Below are 12,234 nucleotides of genomic sequence, written 5' to 3' on the forward strand. Positions count from 1 at the left end.
AGTTCATTTTAATCTGGTTGGAAGGTAGGCACTGCAGAGTTTTGCAGCAGTGAATTTGATACCTTGGGCTCAGAGCATTGAAGGTTAATTGACACAGTCAATATTTATTAAACTTAAACCCAGATCTTCCTGGTACCAGGTCAAGTCTCTGTCCATATTGCCTCTCAAAACATATAGATTAAAATGAATATTATAACTATCACTGATGATCCAGGCCATCATCAGGACAGTAAGGATTGGGACTATGCATAGCTCATGGTGTACATTGGTTCTGTTTTCATAGGATAAAGGCACATGTATTTTGGGCAGGTGGAAGGGATGTCAGATGGTGCTTTTAGATTACAACTGTATTACTAGAAGCAGGAAGAGGAAGGCACACGGTCATTATGCCCTGTTGGCACAAACAGACACATACTAAAAGGGAAATACTGCTAGCAAAAGTGTCATTTGGTGGTTGTTATTCTTCAAGAATCACATCCTGATCTCCCCCCACAATGACTATGATTTACTTCCTCAGGAAAGACTGAATTTTTTCAGACTCTGTACCTAGTTAATCACTTCCCCCATGAATGCAACTTTACCTGCATCCACTTTGGTCTTTTTCTTTTTGTTTTCCAGGACAATGAAAAGCGTTTTGAGAAAGAGAAAATCTGAGATCCATTTCCAGCTTTTATTATCTCTGTGGCTGTGGGCAAACCATTCTACTTTTCTCATGTGTTTTCTTATCCCCAAAATGGAAATACGTTATAGAGTTCATTTCAGATGTGCTCTGATAACCACAAAGCACAAGCAGAAAATTATTACTTCCTCTTTTTATGAACCTTACAGTGTTATCAAGGCTGCCCCAGGCAGTCCCAGATTAGAATAATTCTGTAGGTTACATTTGAATTGATAATGTCCCAAAACAAAGTACAGGTTGTTAATTTACTATTTTGGTGCTTAAGTTTAGACTGGAAATTAACAGTAACCACTGCATTAGAAGGCAATTTTTCCAAGTGAAGATCATAATCGTATTCTTTGAAGAAATGAATCTACTCCCACAGAATCTAGATTTTCTAAGAAAGCAAGTCATTAACGGGATTATATCCCTGCTACTGAAGCTATAGAGATGGAGAAATTGCAAATGATAACAAGAATAATAGTTTTGTTTATGTCTGCTTAGATATCAACATAGATGTTTATTTACACAAAATGTTAGTACTACAAAGTTTCCTGGCTTCAGGTTTCATGTGGGTACTCTTAAAGTGAAAGGTGAAAGGCATGTGTACATGTGCAGTCAGACACGTACATATATTGGTAACTTCAAGTTATAATGTAGACTCTTTCCAGGGAATCTGGAACAGTGTCTGCAGAATGTTAAGGACTAATGATGTGTCAGAAACAAGGATCAACTAGACCCACTGTTTTGATGATTCAGTAGAATATTAACATCTGGAAAAGTATTCTATTTCATCCCCCTGGGTACCTTATATGTTTAAATACTGGGAACTTATTTGAGAGCTGCTGATAAAGAGGTCTCAAGAACAGGCTGAATAAATGACTTGTGTTTTTTGAGGTAAGAAGTCCCAAGAAGTTTGCTTTGTGCCAGTTGTGAAGTAGAAATTGAAAGACATGTTATTTGTCCTAGCAGGAGAATGTGATCACCACCCTGCCAGCTTTGGACAGTAGCTTCAAGATATGCTTAATGAGAAGGAAGGATCTATTGAATCTGGGACTGTTTTGAACAGGAGGAGGAAGAAGGAAGAAGAGTAAGAAGGAAAATTGGAGAAGACAAAACTATTAGAAAGTGAAGAGTGAAAAGTAACATTAGCTAGATCATCTCTGAGCCGAGGCCCCAAATAATCTCTCATATTTTGACTTTAAGAGCTGAATACAAAAAACAAAACAAAACAAAACAAAACTCACAATGATCCACTTATCATGAGGTATTGGCAGAAGTATGGATGATTATCTACCATGGTATATCAGTATCTCAGGGTGGGGGAAAGGAGGAAAGAAGGCAATAGATACCAACAATAATGTCTTTAGTGCTTAAAGTTTGTTATGAGGCTGTGTAAGGGGAAGAGGATTGGGATATGATGTCATTCTTAGGCTTTTTCATTCAACAATAGTCAAAGAGCTCCTATTAGTTCCCTATACATGAACAATGTCTTGCATTAAAAGATTTTGAACTTCTTAATAGCTGGTAGCTCATATGTAAGAGTGGAGGTCAACCTAAACATTCACTCCACCACACTTAAAGGAAGGAACAAGATATGGATCTTCCTATTAAATTAACTAAGTGAGAACACATCTTGACTAGGGATGAACAAGGCCTGAACACCTACCTATGTTTGATAAGAAGTCTTTTTGGATTAGTTGAGGGACTTGGCCATATCATATTCAATGGAGCTTATATAAAATTAGTGAGTGACTTGAAATAAATGATTTGAGTATCTAGAAGAGGAGAAGAGAATCACCAGAAAGAATTTTGACTCCTCTCTCCAAGCTATTATATGTTCTCACCTGATTGAGATGAGAACCCTTGATATCATCTGATCTTCTTTTAAGTGAAAACTTGTGCCTTACTTTCAATGGAGTGGACCAAAATGACATTATGATATAGAAATCAGGTATTATGTGTCTGACTGTGACTGATTAGACTAATAAAGAGCTCTTTGGGGTTCTATCACAGGTCTGCCATAAACAATCCATAGGAATATTTGGAAAGGAGATGTCTCTAAACTTACATATCTCATGTTTCTTTTGAACTATTATTGTTCTGCTTGACTCATAGGGCACAAGCCTTTTTTGATGAGGGCATGTTATGCTGCATGGTCCTGTGTCAGTGTCTCCCATATGTCCCAATCGATTTCAAAGTTCTTCAGAGAGACATTTTTTGTTAGGGAAAAGAATTTTTTCAACTTAAGGTTGCAAATCACAAATTTCATTTGAGAACAAAATCTTGTCTCATAATATTTATCACAACTGGAGTTAGTTCCCAACCTATAAATGGGACATGCTTCATATGTTCCTTTGTGCATTGATTCATCAAAACTTTAAATTTATTTCCTTGCCAAGAATAAAGTTCTAAGTGATGAATTTCCAAAGGCTAACCTTCAAAAGGCTTTGTAGCTACTTATGTAGCTATCCAACATTTATACGTTGTTTCTAAGAGGAAAATCCATTGTATATTGGAACTCAGGATATCAGCAACAATGTCTGTCTCTCTTATCTCTGCTTTTCCTCTCTGTCTCTGTCTCTCTTTTCCTTTCTCCTTCTTCCTTCCCTTCTTTCACTTACTGCTGCTGGAACAATGAGCAGCAAAAAAAAACAGTGCAGCTGTGGGATGAGAGATTTACTCACCAGCTGAGGTGACCACTTGCCACTTGGTCAAAAGGCAATTCCTGTAGCCTCCCTGGTAGCTATCTCTAACTTCCAAGAAAATCACTTCCTGCCATCTACTACAGCTGCTTGCCACCTGGTGAAAGAAATTCTCAAGCCCCTGGCATGACCAGCTGTTAATATACATAGAACTCCATGTACAGAATTCTTACACTGGGCATTCATGAGTGCACAACTGTCTGAATAGATTCCTTTCTGAATGTCCCAAATGGTGCAATATGGAGTAGAAAAAAGGCATTATGAACTATATGACCATGACCACATTCCATATCTAATTTCTCCGAGCCCCAGTTTCCTTTTTTATAAACATAGGTTTATCTACCTTAGAGTGTGGTTGTTAGGGGAAAAAACTGTAAACAATAAAGCCATGTATAACAGTGAACTATTATAAATAGTACAGGTGGTGGTTTAGTGGCCCCCACTGGGGTCAGGAAAACCGGAGTTCAAATCTGATATTAACTGTGGGATCATGGGCAAGTCACATAACCTCTATTTGTTCAGTTTCCTCATCTGTAAACTGTTCTGGAGAAGGAAATGGTAAAGCACATTACTATCTTTACCAAGAAAACCCCATGTAGAGTCATGAAAAGTTGGACATGGCTGAACAACCACAACAAATTATAGATAAGCTAGAGATAACTCAATAACTTTAGGAACAGTATAAACAAACAAACAAAGTATAAAATAAATTTAGGGCACCAGAAATGGAAGGGGCCTTGGAAGCTATCTATTACAGAGGAGGAAATGGGTGATCTAGGGAGCTTGCTCGCTTGAGGAAAAGATACATTTCTGTTGTTTTCTCTTTGTTGGTTGTAAGTTATTTTTCTTCTGGCCCAGACTTCCTATAGCATTTTGTTTCTGGCCCAGGCTTCCTATAGCTACTTGTTTGTTTTATCTTCCCCAGTTCAAAACATTTAGGAATCTTCCTGGGCCTTTTAGGAAGGCTAGCTGTTTTAGTCATTCATGTCTTATCATAGACGACAGTCTTCTGATTGCTTGGTGATGGCAAAAAAAAAAAATATATTGTGGAACCACAAGGCTTTACAGAACACAGAGATGAGCTGTGAAGTTTGGACAGTCTAGCTGTCTCTTCCCTTGGCTGGAATTTGGTCTTGTTCCTCTTCCTGCCTCTACGCCCAGTCCCCATTCCGATGCTTTCAGGTCATTCTGTGTTCCAAATACTAATACTAATCTTTGTAGCTGCTGTTTGCTCCATTCAGTTCCTCTCTAAATTGTCTTTTCCTCATGTGGCACTACTGTTTCTTTGACTTCCTTGTTATGCACCTGTTCCCAGTCTTTGGGCTACCTATTTGCCCCTCTCCTCTTGCTTTTATTTATATGACCCTTTTCTCAAGGTTCCCTGAATTTTGGCCCAAGCACTAGCAGTATGAATGTAGGGAATGCCTGGAAGAACTGGACGAAGTTCAGAAAGTATTATCAAAAAAATCTTTAATCAAAACTCTTTGGTTTTCTCTGGACCCAAGACTTCAGGTACACTGTCTGCTATCATAGTCAGAAATGCTAGTCAACTGATTCACAGAATCAAAAGGAAGCAGCTGCTGCCCATTAATTTGTTGGGAGCAGGAGGAAGAAAAGGGAGAGGAAATAACTTCTATCTCTCTCGGAGGTTTCTGAAGTTTCCCTGTAAAAGGCAGAACTAGTCCAGGTTTCTGGATGTTGTTTTTCTTTTTTCTTTTTTTCTTTTTAAAGCTTTTTATTTTTCAAAACATATGCATGGACAATTCTTCAATATTAGTCCTTGCAAAACCCTGTGTTCCAATTTTTCCCTCCTTCTCCCCCTTCCCTGGATGGCAAGTAGTCCAATATATGTTAAACATGGTAGAAATATATGTTAAATCCAATATTGTACAATTTTTAACAATTTATTTATACAATTATCGTGCCACATGAGAAAAAAAGAGAAGCAAAATAAAATGCAAGCAAACAAGAAGAGTGAAAATGCTATGTTGTAAACCACCCAGTTCCTACAGTTCTCTCTCTGGGTATAGATGGTTCTCTTCATTATTGAAGAATTGGAACTGGTTTGAATTATCTCATTGTTGATTCACAACATGTCTACTGGAATTGATCAGTGTATAATCTTGTTGTTGCCATGTATAATCTTCTGATTCTGCTCATTTCACTTAGCATCAGTTCATGTAAGTCTCTCCAGGCCTTTCTGAAATCATCCTGCTGGTCATTTCTTATATAACAATAATATTCCATAATATTTATATACCATAATTTATTCAGCCATTCTCCAACTGATAGGCACTGGATGTTGTTTTCTAAACAGAACCTCATATTATACACCTGAGTGAGGAGAGAGAGAGAGAGAGAGAGAGAAAGAGAGAGAGAGAGAGAGAGCATGATGAAATTCCTGTGTGACAGAACAATTGAACTCTGGGAAGTCTGTTTATGTAGGTCTTATTCTATTTAATATATATTTGTGTTCCCCTTATTATAGGCATCCTTAGAGAGCTGAAATCATCTAAAGGGCTGACTCAGGTGCCAACTCCTTTGGGAATTTTTTCTTGATCTACTTACTTTTCATGTGTCCTCCCTTCTCAAACAATTACATTGTTGCTTATTTGTTTACATGTTGTACCCTCCCAGAGAATGGAAGCTCCCTGAGAACAAAGACTATTGTCTGTTTTCTTCTATGTCCCCAGGAGGCTTCAGAAATTTCTGTCAAATGGAATTATTGAATTCAACTGAAAATATCTTCTGAACCTATTTTCTTCTGTCTCATTCTCTTGAAACCCTTCTTTTAAAAGGAAGCAGTTCTACTGCTGAAATAGAAGGCTTTGACAAGGTTAGCTCTGAGATTCTTTTTCTCCCTGCTCCTATCTCCTACTTGAAGAAAGCCCCAAGCTTTGAGAGAAACTGGTTAAGTGATCATTACTATTGTCACATAGTACTATAACCATTGCTTTACAACCTCCTCAGCTTGTATGCCCTAAATTCAATTCACTTTCAATTTCTAAGACCTTTCACTGTACTCATCCAGGTTTGTCATCTATCTGCCTCTCTTTCCATGCCAACCTTACATATTGCCCCTATTTCAGAGATATACTTATCTATACTTATACTTCCAGTTCTATAAATTAGTAGTATCATGTTAGCTAGTAGCCATAAAAACTGGGTCGTAATAGTAATCATAAAAACATAACAACAAGGAACAACCCTAAAGTCACTTACTAGCTGTGTGACCCTGAACAAGTCACTTAACCTCTGATTCCCTTAATTTACTAGAGAGGGAAATAGCAAAACTACATCAGTATCTTTGCTTTAAAAACAAAAACAAACATAAAAATCCCACAAATAGCATTGGTATGCTATGGTCCACAGTGTCATGGAAAGTCAGGCATAACTGAACAACAAAATTTTCTGCTGTGTCCCTCCTATATCATCCCTTCCCAGAAAGTCATCTTTTTTTCATAAAACATTTTGAAAGGGAGGGGGAAAATTCAGCAAAACTAAACAAATTTAAATAAAAATACATACTGGAAAAGTATTAATATTGTATGTAATGTCCTACATCTCTGTAAAGGAGAGTTGCCTGTTTTCTCACTTTTCTTCTTAGTTTAATCTTTTTTAGTTTCAAGGCATTCTATTTCAATAGCTTCATCATTGTTCCTTTTACTTCCATTGTTATTATTGTGTACTTTGCTTTGATTCTGAAGTTTAGAGAAATGAAGCCTGTCTGGGTTGTCCTCATTCTAGGCAGAAAAGATTTTCCTTTTACAACTCAAGGGATACCAAGGTCAGAGCATGGGAGCCAAAGTTGTTCCTTTCTCTGATACCCTCTTACTCACAAGTGCCCACAAATACCTCTTCATTACAAATACCAAAAGAGAGATGACTGACAAGTGCTGACTAGTTAGAACAGAGAGGGGATAATGTAGGGGGAATGTCAAACATGCTGTCTGCTATGTGTGGCTCATAACACTCCCTAGTGTGGCCAAATCAGATTAAAATGTAATTGAGAAATATTTAACAAAATAAATAAAAATCCAATTAAACATTGATAACATTGCTTTAAAACTAAGTCAGTATGTGGACACAGGGATACTCATATAACAGTTTCTATGTAAGTTTAATTCCACTGTTAAGGTATGAGAATTGAGGGTTGAGAGACCCCTGACAGAAATGGGATCCCCTTTGGCCAGTGGCAAGTTTTGCAAAAGAATTTGCAAACTCCAATGAATACAGGCGAGAAGTTTGTGGCAAATATGGGTTTATTTATGCTAAGAAAACAGCTTTCTTTGTGGCAAAATCCTATTAGGATAATTTTTTCAAAGGTTTTAGCAAAGATGGGTTTACCTTGAGAAGAACCAATTTCTCAGTGGATTTTCCTGATTAGGAATTGGCAGTTATAGACTGACAGGTCCTTGATCATATTGGAATTTGCCCTGCCCCAGATGGGAGCAGTTTGAGGAACTATTTTTAACTCAATAAAGGGTGGCGATTATGCTCCTGACCAAAATCTCCAATTGAATGAGATTACTTATCTGGGAGTTTCCCTCATGAATGGGTGGGCCCCTCCCATCCCTCTCAGAGGCTGAGAGGGTTTGAGAGTCAGGGGCACCCTTTCCCCAAAGATTAAAGGGGACACAATTTACATTAGGGCCACATCACCACTATTCCATACTTGTGGAAGAAACAAGACTAAGAAAGATTGCAAAGAAGGGATGATAGGAACACAGCATTTATTTATTTCCCATAAAATAGTTCCAATAATGTTTTAGGAATTCATTAGAATGACTTATATGGCCAATCCTTTCAATTGGTTCAATCAAGTGCAGATTGAGGAGAAGGCTGGCTGTCCTGTGTCACCCTCCACACATATGACCCAACTTTTTTTCTTTCTTAGATTGAACTCTGAGGTTGACACCTGGTACCCAGGGGCACTAGAGAATCTCAACCCACCACTTAAAACTCTATTTGAAATCACTTTGCAATTTACACACTTTTCAAAGTCTTTCAAAGAAAACTGATCTCAGAAAGATGTACAGAGGCAAAGAATCTACAGTCATGAAATGAAGTTACTTAAGAAAAATGTTTTTGAAAGATTAAATTTCTGGGTAATTTTCAACTTTTTGTTTTATTTTATTTTTTGTGTTATTTTCTTGGGATTTCTGGCAAAAACAGAAATCATTGCTATTTTCACTCAGCGTCATCAAAATTCAAACAATGACCAGATGAGGTAGGATCATCACTGACCAGAGAGCCAGAGTGATTTGGGTTTAAGGTAGGGTCCACAAAAAGAAATACTTTGCTAGATTTTAGCAATCAAAATTTATATACCTCTAGGCAGAGCAACCAGGGTATGGTTCCCTATGTGGATGGAGGGAAAGGATAGAGGAAAGAAAACTAACAAAGATGAGAGCTAGCTGGGGTTAGAGTAACAAAGGCAGGGGGTGGTTTTGGGAGAAACTTGTGAGGAGGGGAAGGATTATTATCAAGGGGAGGAACACTATGAAGCTAAAGTTGAAAGACTGCAGGGACTGACAAATGTCAGCACCATGGAACAAAGCTTCTGTAACTACACCTTAATTTATGATTCCAAGGAGGTTCACTACCCCAGCCACATCTTAGAGTTTAGCCTTTATGGGTTGCTGTGGCCATTATCTCATGATGGCCAATGTTCTGAGTGTGAACCTCTCCCTAATTAGGAACTGGTGCTTGGATACTAGACATCGTTTATCACCAGGCTTGCAACCAAATCCTCTCTGGGTTGGTAGAACTGATATAAACAGATATTTTGCGGGGCAATAATGTAAATTGTGTCCCCTTTAACCTTTGGGGGGGACCAGATATAAACTGGGGCCCTTTTGGGGGGAATTCTCAAACCCTGGGAAAAGCATACCTTTCCCTTAAGTTAAATAATATTATTCAATTGGAGATCTTGGCTAGAGGCATAATCACCACCTTCTATTGAATTGGAGATTAGTCCCTCAAACTGCTCCATGCTCAGGGGCCTGGGAAAACCCCAATAAAGCCGCAGAAAGCTGATACAAGACAACTCTGAACCCCAAATCTTTGCAGAAATCCTAACAAAATTTTGCCTACTATTGAAGATATTTTCTTCTCAGAGCCCACTTTTGCTATATTCCTAATAGGACCTTGCCCACTAAGAAGGCTGTCTTCCTAGCAAGCTGTCTTCTTAGCGTAAATAAATCCCCTTTTGACACACAGACTTTGGGTTTGCAAATTCTTTCACAAGGGACCTGTGGCACCGACCAGAGGAGATCTCTTACCCTCAATTCTTGCACCCAATCAGAACCTGTAAGAGCTTCTGCTTTGGTGGCCTAGCCTTTGAGATCCCTGGACCACCTTCACATCAGGAAGAGACAATGAAGTGGAACTTCTGAAGACAATAGAATGTTTGGCTATAAAATATTGATTTAGTGCCTTTTGAACATATGTATTCTTGGAGGCCCAGCATTTCCCAGAATTGTATTCTTAGGCAAGCCTTTCATTATCAATGCTATTCACAAAAGTATGTAATTTCTGTAGTAGGGTGCTATAGCGAATAGATATTTAAGTATAAAGCTAAGAAAACTTGGGATCAAAATCCTCCTCTGCCTACTTACTAAGTATATGATCATAGAAAAGTCAATGGATCTCACTGAACCTCACTTAGTCTATAAAATGAGAATAAAAATCTTCCCACAGCAAACATCTCATAAGGTTGTTGTAAAGCTTGTAAGAAAATGTCCATAAAGCAAACTGACTACTTTTAAGTATCCCATACATATAAATGATGAATATAATAAATTCTTGTCACCAAAAGTCCATATTTCCAGAAATATATTTTCTTTCCTTTTCTGTCCTCAACTCCCTTTTTTTTTCAGAATCAGAATGAACCTGGAGAAACTTGGGCAAATGCCAGACAAAGATGCTAGAGGAATATACACATTTTCTCTCCCATGTATTTTACCTATCTGTCAAATAGCTACTCAGCTTGGGATGACACCTGCAGGTTCCCATAAGTCTTCTATATTCTTTTCTTGACTGCTTTCTGAAGCTTCCATCACATAGTCTAGCATAAGAACCCACCAGAGTAGGATTGATTTGGAATTAGTGCAAAATGAGACCTACAATTTTCAGATATAAGCAAATGTGTGGTTTTGTTTTGATTAACTATGCAAAACTTTACAAGGATTATATTTTTCTTTATTTTTTCCAGTGGATGTTGTTGTCCTTCCCTAAAAATAAAAAAAAAGGAAAGAAAAAAGAGAATCACTGAAACATTTTGAAAAGAATAAATACATTAAAAAGAAAACAATAAAGAATAGAATTCTGGAAGGAAACAAAAGGTAGGTTTTTTTTTTAAAGAATGTTGAATTTATTATGGTAAAAAATTCACCATTTCCTGTATAATTCCATTTTTCTATTCAAATTTATATATCAACATGGTCATTTTATTTGGTGTTTATTGGGTCAGAAATTAAAAAAAAAAAATTTTTTTAAGTTGCCAGTTCTATCCAGTGATGGGTAGCTAGGACAAATTACTTCTCTGTCAATTTCAGTTTCTCTCCTGGTAATAAAGGAATGGTCATTTTCATTTCAAATGCTTTTATAAACAACAAAAAATAACCAAGCTGTCTGTACAATATTTGATCTTTCATCTATTTTTATTAATCAAGCAAATATTTATTGAATGTTGGCTGTGTGCAAATCTCTGCTCCTTTTCCTGCTTCTAATTCAGTCACAAAAATGACCTAAGGACAAGGAAGACTGTGATAATTGTCTCACAAAGGTATTATTCTACAGCCAGGAGCATTAAGAGTGGCCAAAACAAGATTAGAACCCATTTGTCCAATATTTGCCCAACTGGCTGTGTAATATCAAGCAAGTAAAGTTTCTATTTTGGGTTTCACTTTTCTTGTGTCTCAAATAAACAGATTAGCTAAAATCCATCTTTAAATTATAAGGATATCTTAGCTCCCAAATTAGGGAGTTCCTTTAATTATCTCATCATCCTACTTGCTATATTGAACTGTGGGACTTTGGGCATCAGATGAAGTTCCAATACATGAAGTTCACATTTGGATATCTCTTCATAGCTGTAGAAAGTAGAAAGCTGTAGAAAGTTATTGTGGTGACAGGGAAAATCAAGACACAAATCCACAAGAAAACAATGAAATAAAAACAACTACATGCAAAGCTTCAAAGAAAAATATGATTGGTCACAGGCCCCTAAAAATGAATTTCTGGAAGAGCTCCAAAGAGATTTTAAAAATCAAATTAGAGGGGTAGAAGAAAAATTGAGAAAGAAATGGATGATATAAGAAAATCATAAAAAGAGTTACAAACTTGATAAAAGAGGCACACAAATCTACTGAAGAGAGCTCTTTAAAAAGCATAATTGGCCAAAGAAAAAAAGAGGTACAAAAATTCATGGAAGAAAAAAACTCCTTAAAAAGTAGAATTGGTTATGTAACCCTGGGCAAGTCACTTAACCCCAATTTCCTTAGTGAAAAAAAAATAGAATTGACCAAATGGAAAAAGACATACAAAAGCTCACTGAAGAAAATAATTCTTTAATAATTAGAATTGGGCAAGTGAAAGCTGAGACTTTGTGAGACATAAAGAAACAAACAAATTAAAATAATGAAAAAAGAGAAAATGTGAAATATCTCCCTTGTAAAATCAACTGGAAAATAGATTGAGAAGAGATAATTTTGAGTTATTGTGACCAAAAATGTCCCTCACCATGTGATCCACCTAGTAATGAGTCTTTCTAAACTCAGGCAGGTCCCTAGAAAACAAATATACCAGACATCATGGAACCATTAGAGTGAATTCCTACTTTGATACTTCATCATAGTGTGGTGACTT

The sequence above is a fragment of the Sarcophilus harrisii genome, chromosome 1 (genome assembly GCF_902635505.1).
Source record: "Sarcophilus harrisii chromosome 1, mSarHar1.11, whole genome shotgun sequence".
In the NCBI taxonomy this organism is placed as follows: domain Eukaryota; kingdom Metazoa; phylum Chordata; class Mammalia; order Dasyuromorphia; family Dasyuridae; genus Sarcophilus; species Sarcophilus harrisii.